This window comes from Prinia subflava, chromosome 1 (assembly GCF_021018805.1).
Source record: "Prinia subflava isolate CZ2003 ecotype Zambia chromosome 1, Cam_Psub_1.2, whole genome shotgun sequence".
NCBI lineage: Eukaryota > Metazoa > Chordata > Aves > Passeriformes > Cisticolidae > Prinia > Prinia subflava.
The window spans coordinates 42529572-42555013 of NC_086247.1; the positions used below are offsets into that span (position 1 = coordinate 42529572).

General features: G+C 39.5%; 1 protein-coding gene across 3 annotated transcripts in view; it reads right to left on the reverse strand.

Moving 5' to 3' along the window:
• Positions 1-25442, reverse strand: part of SPIDR (scaffold protein involved in DNA repair) — a 194790-nt gene that overhangs the window by 153369 nt on the left and 15979 nt on the right. The gene's annotated exons all lie outside the window — the stretch shown is intronic.

The window sequence follows — 25442 nt, forward strand, 5'->3', positions numbered from 1 at the left end:
AGAGACAAAGTGAGCTTCAGTGCATGTCTGCATACTTTAACAGATTTGAAAAAGCAATAGTTGACTGATTGCCATGGCAGTCACCAATAGCTTTTGGCTTCATGCCTCCACTACCTCAAACCAGGCTGAGAGATCATGATGGTTCAATTTCACCTCCATTCTTAAAGCAGTGCTTCAGAAGGGGAGGGGGAAAATAATGAAAAACTGTCATTTTCTTTTCTATTCTTTTAGCATGTGTCAATGTGTATTTACATGTAGAACGCGCAAAATTCACATGTGGGATGTCTATGTCCCCCTTTTTATAATATAAGGGAAGCTCAAAGCTAACAAGATAATGCTAAAATCATAGAAGTTAATTCAACATCTCAGAAGAGCATTTAGAAATTTGTCCTTCCAGATACCATTGAACATATTCTCCTCATTTTCCTCTTCCCAAAGTAAAAATGCTTATGTGATATTTGTCCTTCAGACTGAACTCTGCAGCTAGGAGGATTTTTAAAAAGTGTTGCAAAGCTTTTTATCTTGAACTTGGAAGTGACCTATTAGCATTCTGATCAAAACCTTGCAATGTTTGAAGCACAAAGCAACTAAAAATATTGTGCAAGTTGTAATTTCATCAAATGTTTGGGATCACAAATCTGAGCCCAAAGTTTGTATTAAAAGTAAAAAAAAGAGGAATAATTTTCATTAAACAGCAGTTAACTCTCAAGTACCAGCAAGCTCTGGGAGCTGTGCTCAGCACTAAAAATTTGGGACAGAGGAAGCAAAAAAAGCCAAATTGAGAAGGGAGAGGGACAATGACAGCAGCTTTGAAGAAGTGCTCAGGCAGCTCTGGGCATCCTGCTGCACCATTTTTAGGAATTGTGTGACAGGCAGCTTTATCGCCTAAATGCTGAAGTGCAAATTTTGGCACCCACTGTATCAATTTTGTGCTTGCCTTACTGGCAACTATTTTAATCGGAAGTTCTTTTCTTAGTCTAGAGAACAATGCAGCCTGCACTCATATTACTTCAGTAGCAACAAGTGGTCATCAGGGTCTACAGTAGCTAAAATACTGCATAATTTTGTATCTCCCACTCCCAATCACCAAAGAGATACTCATGCATGGAGTAAACTAAATTGCTGCCTGGATGATCTGCATTCCCCAGCTCACAACAACAGTAATTTCATTTTGGTCAGAAAAATGGGCGAGACACCGCAGCAGACATGGCTTGAATAAAAACAATAATAATGACAATAATAGTACAAAAAGAATCTGTCTTTTAAAATCTCCAAAATTCACATGTGTCTAGGGTCATTCTTCAGGGTACAAAATATGGCAGAACTGTAGTAGAGCAAGACCTTGCTTTCTATTTGCCAAAAGCCCAATCAGTTTACATATATATAGATGTCTAAATGATTTAGACTACAACTCACACAGTATTTTCCTTTCCAAGCTAGGACAGTAACTACACAAATCTATCAATGTATTATAACTCTTCTCAAATATGGAAAGCCAAAGTTAAAGCAAGTTTTTAGATATCAGAGGAAAGGTAGGTATCACATGTTCTACAGTTACAAGCAAACTGCACACTAATTATATTATTCGGCTAAAGCAAAAACAAATAGTTAAGAAAATTCAGAATGGGAACAAACATAATTGTGTCATATAATGGTGCAAGATTATTTAGTCCAGGCATAAGGGGGAATATATTTTCAGGATTCAGACAAGCCTTTGAGTATTCTTGGAGGAATTACAGTTTTACACTCTTATGTCAAAATAATGTAAAAATACAATCACAAGTGCATCAATTAAACCCTTGATATTCAAAATACTGACTTACAATTTTCCACAGCTACTACAATACAGACCATTAATGTAACTAACACATACCAAGACTTCAGGATAAAAATTCTTTTGACATGTTTACTGACATCTGCTAAAGCCAAATTTACACTTGGAAACCTAAGACATGTTAAATGCATTTTGCTTCCGAACTGCCAAAAGCCAACTGATTCTGTTATGGACTGATCACTTCGAAGGGAGGAAGAATGGAGTTTCCAGATCAAAAGTTGACCATTCGTGTCAATTTTCAAGAGTAGCATCAAATAAGAGATTTTATTTTTTTCTTTCTGTTTTACTATTAACAAAAGTCCTTCAAAATAGCATTACTAGAGCCAAGTAGAAGTAGTAGTATTCCTGGAAGGCAGTTATTGAAGGAACGGAAAGCCTACCCTATGTAAAATAGCAAAACTGTATAATTACATTTAGACTGCCTAATGAGACAACCACTTCTTAAGGAGAAAGCATTTAAGAAATTGAAAATTGAATTTAACAAGTCACCCACACTCTCCAACACCACAGTGAAAAACCCCACGTATATGCACACACCTCACTATCATCCTACACACAGGCATTTACATTTGTTTGTTTATATTTAAATAAGCCTGTCTTTTCCCATTTAGGACACAATCACATACTTTTCTCCCCAGTTTTAGGATTCTCTTTGTGTACTCCTATCCACCTAATGGAAATCTGTTAGCTTATTCTGCCTAATAAGCAGTCTGGCTATAAAGGGGTTCCTTAATTTACTCTACTTTTTGCAGAATAGAAACTGCAGTTATCTTCATTAACTTCTTCTATGTAAGGCTGTAACAATACAAGATAAATTTACTAAGCAGAAAAGGAAACATGACCATATGTCAAAAGCAGATGCATGCACCTACTTGCCCTAAAACTGAACTCCACAACCCACTACACACAGATACATCCTCTAGGAATTGGTTCCAAATATATAAAGAAATATTTGCAGGACTTTCATGGCAGCTATCTTTACATTTGAAGGATTACAGAAACATATTGCACAAAAATAGGGAGCAAAAGCAGCAGTGCTGTCTTATACTCAAAATCTCAAAACTTAATGTCAGTATCAAAATTGGTTCTGTGGTTTCAAGTAATACTATACTGATAAGCTAGAATTTGGACAACATTAAAGCAATACCTTATTCATGTCCTGAACAGCAAGTACAGTAGTCCAGGAAAAACAGGCAGAGATCAGAAAAGCTCTTCTATTTCATTTGACAACCACTTAAAAAGCACAGTGTAGGGAGAGGATCCAGAAAGTACATAAATCAGGTCTGCTAGGATAGCAACACCACTGGATTTATGCTTATGGGTTTTCTAGCTCTTATACTACTACCACATATCATGGCCAAGGCTCTGAAGACTGGGTGCACAAATGTGGCCTCTCTATGGACACAACCCTGGCACAAAGAAGCACAGAGGATGTCTGGTTTGACAGACAACATATAAAACCACATTGGTGGAAGCAGAGGAAATCATTTTCTGTAGATGGCAACAACCACCATAAGACTTTGCTTATGACTGATGAAATAAAATTAAACCAGAAGATTTCCAGGGAGAGGATGCAACCCAGAACTACAAAAAAAAGCTCTTGGGAGAAATCTGGGGAATTCCCTATTTCATATACAGAAGAGGAAGCAATAGCTGTAATAGAAAGCCAAGGATCTACTTTAAAAAGCAGATGATGTTTATGAAGTACTGCCTGAACTGGTGAACCTTCACAATAAAATGTCATCATCTAGTGGTGTGGTGTAAGTGCAGGACTGAGTCAGAAAGCCTGATGTTCAAGACTCAATCTAGCATCTCCTGTGGTCTGGGAACATGTTCTTTAAGACAAATTTTTCACAAGTGATTCTCAACTGTATCTGGCAACTTTGTTCTGAAATATATTTTTCACAGATGTTAGACACCAACTGCCATGTAAAAACACTGAGCACTGTTAGCATCCAGGGGTGAGGGAAGGAGAACTGCAAAGCATTTACATTTAAAACCAGTGTAAGTACACGTTCAAATTTAAAGGACCTTTGAAAGTCCTCACCTAATTGGTTAACTCTTCAAAAGAGCAGACTGGTAATCACTTGGTAACTTCATGGGGATGACAATTAAAAGAAAACATTAAAAATGTTCTATGCATGCAAATACATAAGATTATCTTCAGCTATAAAAGCTAAACCTCAGGCTCCAAGAGAGGGTTTTGATGGCTTTAGACATCAAAGTCCAAGAGGTCAGTCCTTTGGGATACAACCAGATCCATTGCAACTCTGCAGACTAGTGGTTTATGTCACATATAAGCCTGTGAGTACAAAGTTAGTACTTCTGCACCTAAGCCTGTTTAGAGGCTTGATTCAGTAGGTGTGAGTTTATGCTCTGCAGGGATTTCCACTCACAGTATGCTGTACATGCATTGCTTGCACTGAAAAGCACATCCACAACAGTAAACACAGCTCTGCTGTAACACTCCAGGCATTTCTGTCTAAGCAACAGGGAAGCCTGAACTCTAACAAGACAATCTCTATATTAAGAGACTTTAAATCATGTCCTCTCAGTAAAGCTTTCAATCCACCAAACAAAGCAACAAGGAGATAATTTGTACCTCTCCCTCAAAGGCTGTGTCACTGCAGAAAAAAACCCCACAAGATTCAAAGAGTCTTGAAGAGCTTCAGTCCCTGCTCCACATCAAACAGGCATTAGATAAAGTACAGGACACCAGGGAGCTTATGTGTTCTTTGGTCAAAAAGACAGTAGCTGGGAATCCTAGTATTTAGCACTTAAGCTCATCTGTTTATTGTATATAGAACACAGGCATCTAAATTTAAGTGTAATGGCAATTTTGCAGGCCAGGAGTTAGATTCCTGTAGCTCTGGCATGATGACGGGCTGCACTGCAGAAATCAGCCCATTTCTGCATCTGCCTTCAAATATGCTGCAGCATTTTTTGGAAATCCACACAACTCCCAAATCTCCCAAAGCCAATGCTGATCACAGCAAAAACGTGACAATCCAGTCCTCTTGAGCTGCCTAACCAGGTTTCAATTACCACGGTTTGGAATTTTACAATGACACTGCACGATCAAGCACAATTTAATTGTATTTTCCTTTGTTAGTTAGATGAGCTCCTATCCACTTCTGTACTTCCTCAATTCAGACAGTGCAGAAATTCAAGATGTGAAGACAACACTGTGTTTTGCAATGCCTTCAGGACTTCAAAAAAATACTTCAAATACATCAAAGTGGTCAGATAAGTTAGCACTCAATAGGAAGTTGTTTCTCGAAAGGAAATTGCAAATTTCAGTCAAAGAGGAAGATGGTAAGTTAGAATTAACTAACTGTTCCAAAAACTTTGGAAAGCAGGAAGGGCTTGTGAAGGTTGCATAAAGAAATTGCACGCAACCACATAAACAAGCTCAGTTTAGGACTATGTAAGTACCTTAAGAATATGTCTCCAAGCAAAAAAACCAAAAGAACAAAAACCACTCAAACTGCTAGCACTGAAATATCTAGTTTTCACTGAAGATCAGGGATTATTTAATATTCAGGCAGCAATAAAGCAACTAGTATTCTTATTTGACCAGTCAATCCTTTCAGCTTAACCTATGCTTATACCCAGTGTCCACATTGTGGGCATCTGGCCACAGGCACAGACAGGGCAATGGGCCACATGGGGTTTTAATCTGTCCCATGTAGCCGCTCTTACTTCTTTCCTCTGCAGCTTTGCAATGCTCCTCTGCAGCTAGGGAGAGGGGCATCTTTCTAGGGTCATTTAGTAAAAGACCCTACATACTGGCACAGAGCAAAGACCATTTTCTCTACCTGCTCAGCAAAAGACACTTTGCCCTTTTTTGCCCCAAAACACCCAGTTCAAGCTGTAACTCTGCATATATACAGTATTGGCAAAACCTTTCCATTTACCTTGTTACTGTACCTGAATGTAACTGGGAACGTGCCCAGTTCACAGACAGTTTTGCTGTAACACTGTGATAGTGTGGGCTTGGCACCATTACATCACACACATTATCTTGGCAGCAGGCAGCAGCAGCTCCACCAACTAAGCTCAAGGCCAAGCCATCAACAGTTGTGCTGAATGAGTTGTCTGCACATTTTTACAAAGGCTCTCCCATTTCTTATGTCTGCTTTAATTTGTTGCCCTTATCTTAGTGTTGTACCAAGATCCCTATGCAATATTCATGTATACCTAGTAAGCTGTGAGAAAACATGCATTAACAGGCAATAAACTCTAGGCTTGTCATGATCCCTTTTGCAAACATGATGTTCAGAATTTTTCACTCATGGTGAAGTAAAACAGACTGTGCATAATTAGGACTGAGAACTCTGCCAGGTGCATCTGTGTGTCTTGGAGCCACAGGTCTGCTCACTTCTGAACTCTGGGTCTTTCCATGTGAGATCACAGTACAACCCTAAGCTCTTTTTAACCTTCTTAAATAGCATTCTCAGCCATTTTCAAGCCTTCTCCCAACAATATTTAACATTTTAGCCTGAAACTAGCTTATGTTAGTTTCAGAAATGACAACAAAAATAAACCATGCGTGCCATCTTGTACAGTCCATACATCTGGCATTTGACAGAGCTGCCTTTCTGCTGGTATCCCTTCATTATGTAGCATCTGCCCCTCCCTTTCCTCCTCTTTACATAAAAAAACTCTTTACACTCTTCCTCTTTACATAACCCCCCCCCAAAAACAAACAAACAAAACCATATTAGACAAAACATGAAACACAACTGAAGTAAATATTAGAAGCAATTGTATTGCAACTAGAGCAGAAGATATCTTTTATTTAAAATGGCTACTAGTATAATCAAGGTCTGCAAGAAATAGCATTTATTAGCCTTTATTACAGTCACAGAATTAACACCAGAGGAGAAATGTGTGAACTAAAAACTGATATGTTAACAGTGGCAGTACATTTTCTTATATTAAGGATGAATCCCAAAATTTTTTCCTGGACCAGTTGTGGGAGGGGTCACTTGAATTTGCTGTTCTGGAGGGACCCCATTCAAAGGTCTGCTCCCAAATTTGCCCTAAACCAGGACAGCCAGAAATTAGAGGCCCGCATTTAACTTGCACAGAGTGAACACTCAGCAGCCCTGCTGTGTCTTTAAAGAGCTGTGAGGACAAGGACACCTCACTCATTGTGCAGACAAAGAGAGACTTTCTGGAGGCCATCCCTCTGTGCATTGAACCACTTGCTTTCCACACCCATCAGTAGCTTCAGGGGCCCAGAGAAACTAAAAACTTCTCCCCACATCATCAGAGCCACATTCACCTTAAAACACTATATAACAGCAGAAGAAATCCACCGAATTCTGGCAAAATGATCAGAGGCAGTAAGAAGAGATATACAATAGTGTCCTCACAGATTCAGAATAAGGGATTTTCAGTAACATGTATCTCTTCCCTGTCCTCACCATCACCCCCAAAAGTAAATCACATGGCCATGTACACTCCTGCACAGTGGCTTTAATTGGCTGAGTGATTAAAGGTGACGATGATGACTGTGCGCCATACTATGCATCTTTAGAGGGTTTTCAGTTCAACACTGAGGGGCCAAATGGGGCTACTGTGTATCTAAAATAGTTGAGTCTGATTAAAGGTGTAATTATATAGTTAGTCATAATAGCTGCCATACTTTAAAAGAAACCCACCTCTCCTTCAGGGGAAGGGAAGGAAATTATGCTACTTTATTCATTCAAACACACTCTCAGTTAAATTCAAATACAGCATGTGGACTAGATAAATACAGCGACACACAGCCACAAACACTTAGTAATCCAAGATAGAACAAGGAGATGAATCTCAACCTATAATCTTCGCAAAGGGAAACTAAATCTTATGATTAAGAGTTCTGTCATATCTGTGCAGGTATCAGTGGAGGCTGCGTGTTTTCTTCTCAGCTGTCATAAGAAATTCATGCTGGTTTTAGGGCCTAAATATGAGCAAAGACATTGTAAACACAGGGTCTGACACAGAGCTTCAGAGATTTATGTGTTTATACGGTTAGCACGTAGCTTCTATGGAGATCCACACAGCAGATTTGCTCTATTATTGTTACTTTTAGCAAATCATCATTGCAGGTTTCCAGGAATAATGACTTTTGTCTAGAAGGGGTTTCCTTGGCTTAGGTCACCTTTCTCAGAGAAGCAGGTGAGGGAAGGTAATTTCTGTATATATAGTTATACCTTTTGAACTTACGCTTCTGGTTACACAGGAGAGAGGATGAAAAAGACAAGCACAACAGACAAGCCTTGGTTCTTCACCTTTTTTTTTTTTTTACTGGCAGTCCAAGTCCACATTTAGCACCACTGAATCCATTTAGAGAACCTTGCCCAGTGACTACTGCCTCGAGATTGTCCAGGAGGTTCAATTTCCCAAGGAGACAGACACAACCCAGACCTACTTCACTTGGACATGACACAGGGAAGGCACAGTCTACAAAACATTCTAATCCACAGCAGTCCCAGCCCCCAAACCAAATGACAGAACCAGGCTGGGTAAAACACATGTCCCATTTCAAGGGAAAAATACAGGGGAAGGGTGAGGGATACAGGAAAAGAAATTTGTCATCCTTGCCAATAAAGTTTCCAGCTATCCACATGGACACTTGTATACTCTCTGAAAAATCTTCCTCTGGAATAAAATACTTTGAGCATTTGGTGTGCACTGAACAAATCTATTGAGTTTCACTGTTTAACCTTCCTCCTCTCTCTCACTCTTATTTATTCAGCACTGGTGTTAGAATTTTGAAATATTCTATATTTCAACAACTGAACATACATTGCCCACACTAATCATTTGATGAAAGAGAAGGGTGACCAGGAACCAGCTGAGGCATCACATTCCACATAATTTGTTAAATAACACAAAGATAAATCATCTTTATATGTGCACAGTTTTTAATCAGCATCCTTTGCCCAACATAACTCAGCGGTCAAGTTCCAGGAACAATTTTGAGTCCTGTCATCTCATTTTTTTCCAAGCATTCTCTCAAATGATCGTGTAGTTACATCACTGCACCTCCCTTGAGCTAGATTTCCCTTTTACATGCTATCTGCTATTCTTCAAGTTTTTACACACTTGATAAGAGAGCAGAAAAGATAATTGAAAATATAGAAGAAAACATTATCTTACACCAACAGAACTATACCAGAAAAAAAAAGCCAACAGACCAAGACACACTTAAAGCAATAAAATTACAAAACACCACATACAATAGTTTTATGGGAAAGAAGGATGTGAAAATATTCTTTTTCAGACTTCATTTTCTTTCCCCACACACACCCAAACTGGGTGAGGTAGGAAGCAAGAGAATTTCTTGTTTCTTTTAATTTTGCCCTGAAAGGTACTTTAAGTAATTGCAAGTGAGTGACACCTAGTGATGAACACAAATCTGATCATCCTCTGCTCTCCCACACAGAGAAGATAAGCCAGCAAGCACCAACAGGTAACTCAGGAGTGGGTGTTGAATCATGGGAACCTGACACTACTATGTTTCTCTCCCTTAAAAGCCAAATATCAAGCGAGCTAGGACCTAGAAACTTGGTGCACAGCTAAAACGAATAAAAATAAAATGGCTAATTCGTCCAAACGAGAGATGGTGAAAACAGATCTAAATCATGACCTGAAAATTCACTTCTCTATTCTCTTTAAAACCAATCAACTCTCTCTGGAAACACCAAGTTTTCCCAGAGACCTCATTCTTAATTAAAAATATATATCCCAGAAGCAAACAGGAAGAATGGGTTTCTCATTAAATACTAAAATATCAACAGCTGTGTTAGAGACCAGTTAGTGATGTCTCTGGTGGCACAAATGCCGTCCTGCTGTAAGGATGTTAGAAGCTTGTCAAAGACTCTTATTTTGCCAGTAGTTCCAAAATTATTGCTCACAGAGCAGTTACTGGAAGTGAAGGGGAGGGGATCTAGTGTGATTTCTGGTAGGGTTACAGGAAGGAAAAGTATGCTGCTATGCAAAGTAGCAACAACGCAGTCCTCTGAAAGGGAAGCTGGAATAAAGAGACTGAGAAAATTGGTCTGATTTTTTAGCACCATGACATGGGATAATCTTGTACATGGGAAGCTCACCCCAACCAAGAGATTTCTCGGCTTAATGCATTTTTAAGAGCAGCCCAAAGTTCAAGAGCTAAGAGAGCAAAATACAAAATCCTGTAGGAAAGGGAAGTGATTAATCTAGCATAGCCATTGCCGCTTTTACACACTTTGTGCCATTTCATCTATTTCTGTCATGAACAAGATTGTCACTGGAAACTCAGGAGTAGCTCCTGCTTTAAAGACATAAAGTCTTTACATCATGATTAAAAGCCATCCAAGGACAGGAGTAAAAAAATAACAAAATAATAAAAATCAGTGGCCAGAGGAACACATGCTCCAACTTGCAGACCTTGTTCTGCTCAGTATACCCATAGCCATCTCCTTTTCTGTCCTCACAGATTCATGTGAGGTCAGGCTATACTTTTTCTTTTTTTTTTTTTTTTTTTTGTTAATCCTTTTGCAAACATGACGGAAAATCCAAAGCCTGTAAAATTCAAAGCCCTGAAATCCCGAGCTCTCTGGAAAACTAACGCAAGAGAGCCATCTACCATGCGAAGGCAGGACTGTCGGGGCTGGGGCAGTGAGGGCTGCCGCTGAAACTTATTTGAATGAACTTGACCCAGGTTGGCGGGCGGCCAGCGCCCGACGTCACCCCGTGACTTAACAGAACACAGTGTTCTTGGCACCCACACAAGTATGTGTTGAAATCCATGCTGGAGAGGCAGAGGAAAAAAAAAGTCGGTGCATGTTTCAAATTAATAAAGGAAAATGGTAATGAAAAGGTAATATAACGCAAAGGCGGCATTAGATGTTTTTAAATGTGTCTGCTGCACTTCGCCCCTGGTTTATTAATTTGTTTATTACTGGTGTTCCCTTATGTACCAGAGGCTCGGCATACGGGTAGTTCTCCCCAGGACGAGCCCTTCCCTGTCCAAATCCCGTCCCACGCGCTCTCTCTCTCACCTCTGTCTGTGCCCTACCTGGAAAATTCCAGTGCAGCACTCAGCCAAGCAGTGAGGGCAGACAGCGGCTGCGCTGCCAGGGCTGCCCCTGACTCACCCCCGCGCCCAGCCCTCACCCAGAGGCAGCACGGCAGCCACCCCAAACCTATAGGGGATGATCGGTGACACAGTTATGCCATTCACCACGGATTGTGCTAACACCTTGTCACGAGTTGACAAGCACACAAGCAGAAAGAGGACAGGCAAAATAAACTTAAGGAACTCTATGTGCTGCCTCCACACACCATATTGCTATTACTTCCCTTTTCTGCATTTCCTCCCTCCCAGACTACCCCTCTTTCTCGCCAAAGCCCGGCCTCAAGTCCTTTTCCTCCTTCTCGCTGGTCACCTCTTATCTCACTGCTGCCCTATTCTCCTCTTCAGTGACTGATCAAGACATTTGACACCTGTTGGTGCAGGATCGAAACAGCTCACACACACCTGCTGAGGAGACTCTCCAGTCACCTCTTCAGGCCCGTACCTGCCTCCAGCAAACACACCAGCATCCCAATGGCACAAGCCTCCAGTAATGCTTCACAGCCAGGCCATCACTCATGCCAGCAGGAACACGGATCCAGTTTCATCCTTACTACCTTCTGCACACACATCCTCAGCCTAGCACCCAGTCCATACCATGAGAGGAACATATAAGGAGATGGCAAGACAAAATTTCTCCCTACCTGGACAGCCCCTGCTGCTTCCACCATTTCAGTGCAAACTGAAAGCTGCATCAGTTAATATCTTATCCAGTGTTCCACCACCCTTCATCCATCAGCTGACAGACGACAACATTTTTGTAAAGTTATAGATTCTCTAAAGACACATGTATCTAGCAGATGATCCACGTCTCTGGCAAGTCCTTCCAACATCCTGAGACTGTGTCGTATGTGAAAGTTGCACAGGTTATTTTTCACCTTTACTATTACACACAGCTATAGAAATAAACCATCTGCTAACCAAAGAGACAGCAAAACATGCATAGGAAGCAATTAGGCACTTTCTGGAGTCCTTGTTCAGGATCACAGAAAACTCTTTCAAAATGGGTTTTCTTCCGCCCAGAACTCTGCTTACGCCTTTCAAATTAAAATAGTATTAGCTTCAATATTGTAACAGTAGGGAAAAGAATTCTGCTTTAATTCCCCAAGGGTGAAAAAATTCACAAAGACCTCAAGTGTTTATGTTTTGTGCATACAATTTCCTGATGCTCAAAATGCCATTTTCTGAGTAACTGCATCCTAAAATAACATTTAAAAAAAGTCTATTGAGATAAAAAAAATTATAATTCTTACACCTTTTATTTTGCCTTACCATGGGAGATAGCAAGAGCACATTCACATGTGAAAAAACCACAAATGCTAATCAGGACAAAGCAGAGAATGGAACTACTTGAAGAATGAGTAACTTAAAAGTTACTCATATACCCTATAAACAATCTATAATCTTTTGAAATAATCATATATAAGTGAAAAATTTCACAGAGCAACAGAAAAAACCAGTGGATTTAGTTTCTAATATCATCTTTTTATAGTCACACTCCAGATCCAAGGAGGCACAAGTAGCAGGGAAAGTGAATTCAGTTTGGCAAGTTACAGGAAGAAATGGCATTCAAGTAAGAAATACAAAGATTGCTGAAGACAAAAATGACAGGGAATTCAAACGACACGCGAATTTCCAGTGACATGCCTTGACTTGATAGTTATCTTTAAGAATCCCTATGGAAGGAGCAGTTCATATTTATTTAACAAAGATGTGCTGGCATTCAGACTGTACACTTCTAATGCCAAAGCAGCTGCCTGCCCATTCCCCTCCAAACACAGCCAGAAACACTACTCCTGCAGCAGAGATGGATAGATTTTCACAGAAGAGGGAAGCTCTTTGGTAGTCTCATGTTTACAAAGGAGTTGACTGCGTTGTCAAGGAGGAAAAAGCCCCGCAGCAATCCTCATACTACATGCTTTGAATACACACAATTAAATTTGTCACAAAATTACAGATGAGTCTTCCGTGAAACTTTGAAAGCCTGCCCCAGTACCCTCGCCTCTCTCCTAATTGGGTTTGGCAAGGAGTATCAAGATACTGTTAAGTCTGAAAGTTTGCTCGAGAACCAGATCCACAGGTTGGAGAAGTTTTCTTGAGCCACTCCCAGCTGGCTAGTGGGCAAACCACTGCGAGACTGCCAGAGCCTCCAAGGAGGGCAAAGTTGAGGGCAGGATGTGACACACTTACCGCAATCACGCAGGCTACTTGCCTCCCTAACACCCACTGTGGTTTACAGCCTCTAAGCAAGTGAACAGGACTGTTCGCTCAAAAAGGGTGAGATTAGTGTTTTATTGTATTATTAAAGTGTGTATTCAATAAAATAGTTTGTTCTTACACCCTTCAAATCTGCGAATGCGATATGGAAGAAAAGATTAGTTGGCATCCCCTAAAGTCAAAAGATAAAGCAACAAGTCCTCACATTTTGTAGCTGACCACAAAAGCCAGCAAGGCCATCCACTGCCCCCCTCTCTCTCCTAAACCACCTTCATCTCTGGAACATGAAGTTCTGTCATATTTTCATTTGCAGTTTAGGGAATCTCAAGTGACTGCATGCAATTAGCTGCACCAGGACCAAAATCAGAGTAACACATTCCCTGACTTTAGTATATACTGTTTGAATAAATACTTTCAACTGAAGCATGTTATGTTTTTATTTAACATACATAAAAGAAAACCCCACCTATCTGCAAGTTTAATGGTAAAATCCCATTTTCAAAGCACAGCTGAATCCTGAGCCATCTCTAACCATGTTCAACTATGTACATATGAAAGCAATCACAATAGCACATAACTACAGCTAGTTATATACTCACCAGCTAGGAAAAAAAATGCAGGCAAGAGGGATACTTTTATTTTCTTAAATACAATACTGTCATTTTAAATGTATCAGGTGGGTCGTCCCCCTTAAAAACAAGTGTAAGCAAGACTCAGATACCGAAAAAGCACAGAAATATCATGTCCTTCCGTTAGCATGCCAAGTGACTAACTTGAAAGTTGGGTCATTTGCTAATAAAGTGAAGAGCACTTGCTGTCTGTAATGTTGAAGAACCTGACAATCTAACATGTTTGCCTACTTTCTCCTCACCCCTTTTTAAACATAGTTAAAATACCCATTTGGAGGGTCAGAGAAAAGAATCTAGGACATATCCATAACAAGAGTGAGTCGTTAAGAGCAGAAGCAACACAAAAACATGACTTCAGAGCAGCAGGAAGCACGGTAGCACATGACAGATACAATCAAATTCATAGGTGAGTAAACCCAGGATTATGCCACAATTAGGCTGGTGTTGCATTTCAGCTTCTGCAACACAAACTCAGAGCACTTTATTTCTATTGCTTTTTTAAGACATTCGATCTGTCAGTCCTCCCAACACTTTGGTCTGGAAATGACTTATTACCAAATGAAATATACAGAAAATGAGTGAAAGGAAAAAATGTCAAGCTACCTACAGGGCACGGCAACAGGATTTATGTGATCTGTGGTTACAATAAATACAGACAGAGGCAAACAAATTGCACCTGACTATGCATACAAAACTCAAGGCCTTTCAATTTATTAAATAGAAGTTATTACTGTTTGCAGGAAAGGAGGTGATGCTCCTTGCCAGCTACATATGGCAACATATTTCTAGATGCTTGTTTTTATTTTTACCAATTACAGCATAGGGTTGATGTGTGTGTTTTCTTTTTCAAAAGCTAGTGCAGTTTGAGGTATTTTTCCAAAAACAAACATACACACCTGTAGTAGTGACCGCATTTTAACCACAGAAACAAAGTGATACAACCCATCAGGCTTCTGGATTCTACAGAGTTTCACAATCTTAAAATAGATTTGTACTCACATCTTACTAAAATAAAATGTCAAGTGGGTGTCTTCAATCTTAATTTCATCTTTATGTATTGTTAATTATTTATGTCCATAATTATCACCTTCTTCAACTTTGGTCTTATGTTTCTGCTTCAATATGGACTTGTTTGCCTTAGTTTGTCCTCTGTGTGATCTTTCAGAGTTCTAGCAAGTATCGATTTTCCACAGTACAGTTTCCTCTCTTTCCAACACTACATATTTAAGCTCATAAAACCAAACAAAACAATTCCTTTGTAACTTTTTCCAGCATTGTTTGTTTAGATTTCTACGCATGCAATTAGTCTAGTTTCACGTAGCAGAAATTAAACCACCATTCTTGCTAGAAACTGCAGAGACTGGGACCAACACCTGCCAGAGAGACTGGGGCACCAGGTACAGAGCTTCAGTTTCACTAAACAGAAATAACCAATCTGATTTGCTTCTCATTTTAGATGCAAGCAGCAAACAAGGGCTTCCTTTTGCTTTAATCCTACCAACTGGCATAATGCCACATAAGATAACTTGTTAACAAGGCTTTGGAAGCTGAGGAGTTAAACACACAATAAAGCAGCAATTAAAAAATTGTGGAGATGAAAGAAACCAAGTGAGAACAGCAAGAATAAGTCAGGCCAGAGACCTGTTGAACTCAGCATCCTATCTGGGACAGTGGCTCATGGGAGGTACAAAAAGCAAAGAAGCACAAAGCAAGTGAATGCTTCTTCCCTGATACACTCCTGAAGAGTGAGGTGACCTGCAACTCCAGAACTTCCCAAGGGAGCATCATTTGACTCACCAGGTAATTAGAATTTTTCTCCAGAAAAAAATCCAATCACTTTTAAATTGAACTCTGCAGAATTCTGGTAATACAGTAGAATTTCTTATATTCTAATTAATGTTTTTAATGTTAACAAAGAAAGTCACTGGAAGGGACCACAGGTGGATCATCAGCCATAGATTTCTGATTAAGTCATCATGGTTTATTATTGCTGCAACATCTAAAGAAGTCTCCGAAAAGATAATGAATGTTATGCTGAGAACTGTACCAAAATACACCACAAGAAGTGGCAACCCCTGTTCAGTGAATTTGTGGCAGATTATGAGCCTAAGCAATGAAGTGCATTTTTAGAGTCACAGTGCTGATGAAAAAAAAATACATTGAAAGATATTTTTCTTGCAGTGCAATCTTACAATACTACCAACACTTGGGGATCTCCTTCAGAACATCTCATTCATTCATTCCAGTTTATTCCAGATCAGAAAAACACAAGCATCTTTCTTCTTTTCAAAAACGGAGCTAGTGTTGCTAATAAGCAGATGGAGAATTTTTACAATTACTGGCTGCAAGTCTTATAAAAATTAAATCCATTTGCTGTTCTTCCATTTAAAATGCATGGTAACAAAGCAACAGAAATTAGCATTCAGTGGTCTCTTAAATCATCCCTCCCTGCTCAAAATGTGAAAATAAACCACCACACATTCTATCACCAGCAGTCTTACTTTTTCAGCTCTATGACAAGGATCATGGCTGTGTCAAAGGTGAATCATTATCATCTACATTATTACTTCTGACTGTTCAGAGTGTCTGGAGCACGCAAGGCAGAGAGAAAACTTCCACCACCACTTTCCAAAATCCTTACAAATTAATTGATGGCAATTAACAGCTGACTAGAATTTGAAAATCCTGCAACTCATGCAGAGGATGTAAAAAGTTTTGCTTCTTCACAATGAAATTTTTGAAGTCACAAGCAACTTCTGAATTAAAAGTGCAGAAATACTCAAGGTAGCTCCAAAGTTATTCACACAACAAAAAATTATGTTGGGTACTTTATAATAACATAGTGCAACTCCTCCCCCTCAAATCTTACTGTCATTCTGGCCTTGAAAAAGCGAGTTGTATCACAGAAGTGTGGCGTAGAAGTTATGTTGCCTTCCAATCCTATATAAAATCATGTCTTAAGTTTTCCTTTCCATTATTTCCCAAATTGATTTCTTCCACTTATCTCCCAACAAAATGAACTATGATAACTTAAGAATTCATACTCAGCATCCAAAAGGATGATCCACTAAGGAAACATGTGAAATATTTTTCACTTAGAGTTGTTAAAATGATGAATCAACTCAGCATCTTCATCATCAACTACAGTGATACATTCAGGTTTCCTTTCTTCTTTATTTTTAACACCAAAGAAACCAAACCAGAGATTTTGCCACAGATTTTTTTCGCCTGGGTTCATTAGATTTGAGAAGACATCAATATGTATAGGTATCATTTATCTTAAATTGTAAAGCCATGAAAAAACAGAAAAAAAAAACCCTTCTCTGCCCTGTTCTGATGCCTGCTTAACTACCTCTTTCCTTCACATCTGCTGTGGTTAGTGCAAATTTTTTAACAATGAAATGATTTTTCATATGAGAAAAGCATCACAGAATCTTTAAATTGTAAATAATGTAAGCCACAACTCAAAAAAAAATGTAAGGAACAAACCTAACTGTACTGTTTGCATAGGAAAACTAGACTCAAGTGCATATAAAGGTTACAAAGTAGAGGGGAATAATCATCCTCCTGGCATTTGTTTCAGGCTTGTTTCATGTAGAAACATTGGTTTTGTTGCTGTTCAAACTGACAATCTTATCTATTGTCTGGCTCATTGCTTTTTAGCCTTGAGAATGGCAATTATGTCCTATTTTATTTCCTCGTCCTAAATTTGTACCCTTCAAAGAGTCTACTTAACCCAACATTTTTTAATCCACCATTCCACCCATAAACTATTCAAGGGAAAATATATCTCCTTCTCTTTTTCTCCTCCTCCAATTACTACAGACTGAGACTGATGACAGTTTCTTAGTCTGAAGAGATGCTTTGGGCCCTTTCTTTTTTAACCCAGTACACAAACACCATACAAAAACTCTTAGATCTTACCAACACTCCACAAATATCTCACATTATAAAGATTAGTCTGTTGAGTTCCATAAAGGAGGAACAAGTCAAAGCTTCTGTAAAGTGTCCTGGTATACAGCTATATAATCTGGTTTTACAAGCAGCTATGTAAAACTATTACGTTACTGTCCATAATATTAATTCTTTTCTCTATACAAGTCTGCAAAGAACTTGCCAAAAGGCAACATGATGCTTTATCTCCAACTATCACAAATAAAAGGTCTTTTTTCACATTCTGCCTTTAAACAGATAATGCATTTTTAGATTGGGGTATTTATTTATTCTTTTTATGCAAGTAGTTACAGTATTTTCCCATTTTAAAACATACTGAAGTGCTTCTTATCCTAGACAAATCACATTATTATTGGAATATACCAGATTCACAACTTGGCAACACCAATTTTTTTTTTTACTTTCATGATGCTTCAATGTACTTTAACAAATGTTTCTATTAAAAAAAAACCCAATATAGTGCTTTTCCAATTAGCCATACAAATTAAAGATTTAAATTTAAAAAAAAAAAACAACAAAAACTATAAACAAAAAAGCCCAGACTTACCTTCACATTTCTCTCTCACCTAACAAGCAAATCAAAGGAACTTAAGTCTGTGAAGCTCACTCCAGGGAAGCTAAAATCTTCTCTAGACAAGTCTGGCTAGAGCCATCACCCTCTACAAAATCTATGCTGTCTCAAAAGCTCCTCTCCTTCCCTATGTCTGTACAGAAAGCTTTATTAAAAACATGAGGTAAGCATAAACTAGGCTACCTGAAAGAACACCCTGCAGAAGCCACACGGAGCAGCAGGTGGTAGAGAACTACAGCTACAAAGGGCATCCACTGCACTGACGAAGTGGAGACTCATTTGCAACATTGTCTTTTGGTCTGCGACTTCTCAACTGCTCAGCAAAGGAAGCACCGAGGGTGGCGATGGTAAAAAGGACACAAGTCATACACACTGAAAAGCCCACAGCACACAAACATGGGAGTAGCTGAAGGGGAGTCTACCAAAGCTCATTCTACCCCCTTACTTTTGTCTCCAACTATAATTAATGTCAGATGTTTAAGGAAGAGTTTAAAACAGGACAAGCATGCAGTAGTGTTGCTACAGAAGAATCTTCCTGATTCCTGTTTGTGGCTACAACTAGAGGCAAGATCTTTGTATTTAATTCTTAACAGATTTGTCTTGTCTTCCTTGAGTTTGTCCAGTTAGTCCTGAACCCATGTAATCTTTCAGCATCTGCGTCATTCTGTGACAAGGAGTTCAGCAGCTCATATGGTGGGATGAATCAACTCCATTTTAATGTTGAATCAACCTGCTAGTTTCACTGGATGTCTCCTAGCACAAGACTGTAGCCAGTCATTTGGTTCACTTCTTATCTATTTATGAGGCATGGGTTTCTTTCATGCCCTCTCCATAGCAATCTCTTCACATGGTTGAAAATTTCTGTTCTCTAGAACTTTTTGCTCCCACCAACTTGCTCTGAAGCTTTTCCAGTTCCACTGCATCTTTTTTCTTGTGAATGGAAAGACCAAAGCTACCACCCACAAGTACAGTTTGTGAGTGAGCTTAGGTGATTCTTCAAGTTGTGGTGTTCTTAGCAGCCTTTCAGAGTATTTAAAACCCAGAACAAACCTCAGCCCTACTCATACATGACTATTTAGGTCAGGATGAAGCTGCTCTGCCCATCATATCTGCCTTCACAAGTAGACATTTCTAGCCTGGTTTTCTCACTTAGCTTTACTGTTCCCTTTCCCATGCACAGGAAGGTGTCGAGGTGTCTGCAAAACAGCAACAAGTTTACCGCAATCAGTGTTTCTAAAGGTTGCAACCAGATGAGAGCACTTGGTGGCACAGGACTAAAATGTTGCATTAGGCAAGACAGAACCAGTGAACTGACACCAAACAATGGCCAGGTGAAGGTGAACGGGGACAAGAGGATGAAATAGTGACTGTGCTGGGGAGACAGAGTGGGAGGAGAACGACTGGGACTGAGTCAAAAAGAATGCCACTGTGCTGGGACTGAGCAGTGAATCAACAGCCATGTGCAACAGCTTCTCCATGTGTCCAGGAAGTTGGAATAACAAAGCTCAGCTGAAGTTGTGAGTAGGGGGAAAGATATCATATGAAGTAACAATTTCATAGCATGTTTCCAGAGAGATTGAGGACAAAGATAAAACCACCAGGTAGTCGAGGCTGTTGCGCTCATCTGAAGTCAAATAATATTATCCTAAAGGGGATAAAAAGGGATGGAGCAGCTGGTCTATGCACAAGAATGTGCTAACAGACTCCTACAGAGCAGGCAAAATCTGCTTTAACATACTTTAACATATTACAGCTACGGAGTTAGAGACCGTCTCCACAGAAAGGGTTAATCAGTCGCCAGGGTTGTCAGTCTGGAACATGAGTGTCCTGATAACAAAAGACTTGTAAATCTGAATTGTCATCTAAGATGATTCACATGTTTGTATAGAAACTGCTTATCACAGAACATGACACAGACCCTGACAAACTGGATATGAGATATTACTTTTTCACACCATCCCAGTCCCTTCTTATCGTTCCCAAGAAAGTCAATCCCTCACCCAACAACATTTCATACCTCCAAATTTCTCAATTTCTATTATACATATTCTTAGTTTTATGTCATTTGTTCTGCCTCCCTTTATTCCTCTCTTACCCATCCCAACACGCTTCCACACTGCAATGGGAGCCAGGAACAAAAGTCCCATTCCAAATACTTTACCATCAAACTGCATTCTTTACAAGCTAAAGATACAATGCCATGACTTAAAAAAAAAAACCAAAAGCAAATCAACCACAAAACAAAACCCCATATAATTGCCTTCTTTTATATACCGATGTGGAGGGAGCTTCATCCACTAAAGAGAGATACACAGGAGTATCATCTCCATTAAAGAGAAAGACACTGGAAAAACCTCAGGGGTTTTTAATAACCCTGAGATTAGTTTAGAATTCCTTCTAAACTTTGGTCTTCCTGTGTTTTCTAAGATATTCTAAATTTACTTCTGGATCTTCACAGCAGAGTAGATGCTACAAAGAGCTGCTACACACTAACCCTTACTACAAAAGGAACTTTTCTTTTTTGGTGAAAAATGACAGGAACTTATTAGAAGAGGAAGCCTAAATAGAAAGATAGTTGGATGATTTTGGTACACTTCATGCTTTACTTGTTCTGCCAGGAATTGGAGGACCTTGGACATTTAGGTGTCTCATTTTCACTTAAAAGACATTTTATAGGCAGTATTACACATGCTTTTTTTTTTTTGAGAAAGACATATGCATGCCTTTCTTATACTGCTGCCACAAACCTCAACACCAGTAAGACTCATTTGTGAAAAGATGGAAGCTGCAACTACACTAGGAACCTTGAAATGACATGCAATGCATTTTTCCCCCCACAACTGGTTGCAACAAACATCCTTGGTAGTAAAAGCGAATTTTACTTTCCCCAATAAATTAGGTCCCTCTCCTAACACCATGAACTAACAAAATGAGTAACAGAACCAGCCACTAAAAGATCATAAAATTACTTTTAAAGTACTGTGAAAACCCACAAGCAAGATTGAACCAAAGGCTTTTACAGAATTCAAGCCATTAGCCAATCTACTCTGTTCAGGTCTCCTTCCAAAACTATAATATTTAGAAACCACATTTATAAGAAAGAGAAATTATTAAGACTGGTCTCGTGTATCCCACTAAAGTTCTCTTCCATAATTTATTCAAAAAGGATTTCCAACACATTCAAATAAGTTTCTCCTCCAATTTATCCTGAGGACTCCTGATACAGTTTGGAAGACAGACACATCAAAACTCAGCAGCTCTCTCATTGTGCTCACAACTCTTTGCAGAGCACAAAACTATTAGCAAATTATCCATAATAGCAAACAACAGAATGCCTCACCAGAGGTGAGTAAACCAGAAAGACAAAAGCCTTTAACTCCCTATTAATGTTGTTAATTCCTCTGGCTTTACCCCCTCTTTACTTTCAAAGGAGAGCACTGCACTCCCAGCAGTGCATGCACAGCTCATTTGTGTAGCCTCCTCTGCATGCAGCAGCAGCCACACTGCCAACCAAGCTGCCAAGACCCTTTTTCTTTGCTTCATCTCTTTAGATGGAGGTCAGGCCCTGACAGGGCAAACCTACAGTGCTTTGCTTCTCCCCTTTACTCCTGAAGATCCTCTGTGGGGCTGTCAAGAGCCCTGCCCCAGAGAGGTGCCAGACCTGAGGAAATGCAGATGCCTTGTGTGGCATGCAGCTGCAGGAAAGCTAGCACAGGCCTCTTGGATCTTGTTTAAAACACCAGGCAGACTTGGGAGGATGTGGGAAGACCACATAGAGAGGGGCATTCAATATATGGATGCCAAGATAGCAATGCTGTCAGCTGCGCTTAAAGTTGTTGCTCTCCAGAGCTGTGTAAGAAAGAATACGGGGCTCAGCTGAAGCCTTAAGTTAAACAGAGCAGAGGGGTTGGATTAGCATTCACAAACAGCCTGGTGCTTCAAACAACATAAAAATACACTCTAGGAATGACAGCTCAAGGCAGCAAGGCCTAAAGTCTGTTTATGTCCCTGTCATAGGCGATGTGATCCATCAGATCTCATACATTCAGAAAGTGGTACATAGAAGTCTCTGCTAAATTTACTTAATAAGTCATCCAGGAATTTCACAAACTGGGCACAAAGAAGCACAGCTACCTCAGTGACACTGTGCATCACCTAGAAAAGCACCTGTATGTATGAAAACTGTGATCAAAGATGCTTCCTTCAAAACAGGCATCACAGACTTCAGGCTTTTGCACTTTTGCACCACCAAAAATACAAATAACGTGTATCAAGACACTCATATAACTGTGTCCTTGAGGAGGATAATGAGCCAACTCAGCCACACTGACATTTGAACCCCTGTGTCCCAGAATTACGAAGAAAAATAGTCCCAAGATAATTTAACCATCAAAGGAAGGAATATCTGAGCCACTTAGGTATTAGCTGAATTAGAGTCATCAGTCCTGTTTTCAACTTAATGGGGTCATTGTTTAACTACAGACTGAAAAAAAGCTAGTTAGAACACAAATAGCTACAGCGCATCCAGAAACATCCTGTTTCCTATTCTGATAATCTGACCAAATCATGGAAACAAAGTTGAGAGGGGAAATATTGTCTGTGACTAAGGAAAAAAAGCTTCAAGGCTTGATTCCTGTATCAGAAGATGCAGAGACATCCCTGCAGCCAGGAAGCAGCAGAAAGCAGCCAGTGCAGAGGTTCAGTTTTGTCTGGTCATTCAGGTATAAATCATTTCTCCTTGCAGGCATGAAACAGAAGGTGTCTGTTTCTGTACCACTGCTGACTTGCAATCTGCTGACCTGCAGGTCTCGCCTAAAAGGCCTAGCTGAAGAGCCCAGTTCTATGCAGAAAAGTAAGGCTCCTGTTTTTGGAAAGACAAGGAGGAGAGAGACAGAGAAGGGAGGAGGATGCCCCCCAGATCAGTTATGCTGTCTTCATCCTTCAAGTTTTCCAGGATCCAACTAGATAAATCCCTAAGCAACCTTGTCTGACCTTGCTTCTGAGACCATCTTGTGCAGGTTGAACTGGAGAAATTTTGAAATTGTTTCCAATCTGAATTATTCCATAAAGTACACATTTAGAAACAATTGTGAGCTTGTGGGTATTTTGTATATATTGAACATTAAAAAAAAAATACCCACAGTAATGAACTGACAAAAGTAAACGCTTGCAATAACATGGTCATAATCATCAGCCTTTATCCATGTTAAGTCATCTGTCTGACAGGATGACACAAATTCCATTTGCCATAATAATGATTCCCTACCTAGAGATAACCTGTTTTAAATTCTGTTACACAACAACAGTTCTAGACTCAATTCTAATTACCAAGCCAATGTTAGTTATAATTACCATTATAATGGATCAAGAAAGCCAGGACATGAACGCAAGTCCAGAAATAACAGCAAATCTTGGCCTGCTCATCTTTTAAATGATCTCTTTAGAATTTCATTAAGGATGTTGAGTCCCCCTCAATGTAATGTCACAGAAGGACAGAATTTGTTTTGAAGGCGTTTTTTAAGAGCAAGATTAAGACAGTAATAAATCCACAAACTAAACAACTGAATGAACCTTAATTTTAAAGATCAGAAGACCTCAGGTAAAAGGCAGACCTACATATATCCATGCAGGAAGGAGTTTAAAATAATGTGGTTTTCACTCAGGGAAAACCCCAAAATAGACCTTTTGCACAACATTAAAATAATTTTTGCACATTATTCAGTATCACATGAGATCGCCCACTGCCAGGGCATACACACTGCAGCACAATAGAGAGCTGAGAATGTCACAGGGATTTATTAAAGAGTTTTGAAACACATAACACATGGTAAATCTCTTTTTCAGTTGTCTGTCTTCATTTAGCATAATAGTTTGGGGATATTAGCACTCTCTGTGTATTCCAGTCCCTATCAGGTGCCTATGGGAGAGCTGGAGAGTGACTTCTTACCAGGTCTTGCAGCAACAGGGCAAGGGGGAATGGCTTTAAACTGAATTGGGGCACCTTTAGATTAGATATTAAGAGGAAAATCTTTATGTGAGGGTGGTGAGACACTGAAAAACATTGCCTAGAGAAGTTCTGGATGTACTAGTTCTGGAATTGTTCAAGGCCATGTAGGATGGAGCTTTGAGCATCCTGGTCTAGTGAAAGGTGATGCCCATGTCAGGGGTTTGGAACTGGATGATCCTTAATTTTCCTTCCATGCCAAATCATTTTATAGTTCTACAGTTCAAAGGGAACAAGCTCTTAACCATGAGACTTTTTGATGAATTTTCACCCAAACCAGAAGTTAAGATCAGCAGACAAGTGTCTACAGCACCCGTTAGTGTGCTGTGCAATAAAGGGGATCTACTGTAACCAGTTAAGCTTTATTCATGAGACACTGCAAATAATTCCTCACATCATTCTGGGATAAACCTCACTTGCTCCCCATGTAAAGCAAGCAAATCTGGCTAACCATCAGAAACTGATAAAGTGGATTTACCAGAGAGGGCACAAAGAAAAGACCATACTCTTGTAAGATACCAAAATTATACACCAAAATTATATACTGCATACAAATGCTGGCCTACTTTAAAGGACTAAGTGTTTTGAGGAAGGGTTCAAGTGGGGAAGATGATGCCACTCAGTGCACAGGGCCAGAGAAAGTTCCCAGTTTCAGAGGTGGTATGGAAGGAGAGATTTACCTATAGGCGCACACATTTTCATTTAAATCCTAGCATTTAAATATTTGGAAGTTTAAAATAATTCACAGGTAAGCAGTTCTTACAAAACATGGAACTTCAGCTCATGAGACAAAAAGTCTTCACACAAGTTTGGCAAAAAGTAACTACTACTAGTGCATAAAAATACAGAGGTTTTTCAATTTTGAAATGTTTTGATCACATGGTACTCTTTTGGAAAACACGTATGCTGAAAAACTAACATTATTGGTTAATCTTTATTTTAGTACCATGTTCTCAAAGAAAAAAGTTCCCCTAGGTATCTACCCCTGGTAACTGGAAGTCAAAGAACTGTAAGAACAGAACCTTCTGGGATCGCCTTGTCAGATCTTTGTCCTGCATCATCTTAAACAAAAATTCAACCACTTATAGGTCAAATGAAAGTTAACATAAAACAACTCTCTCATC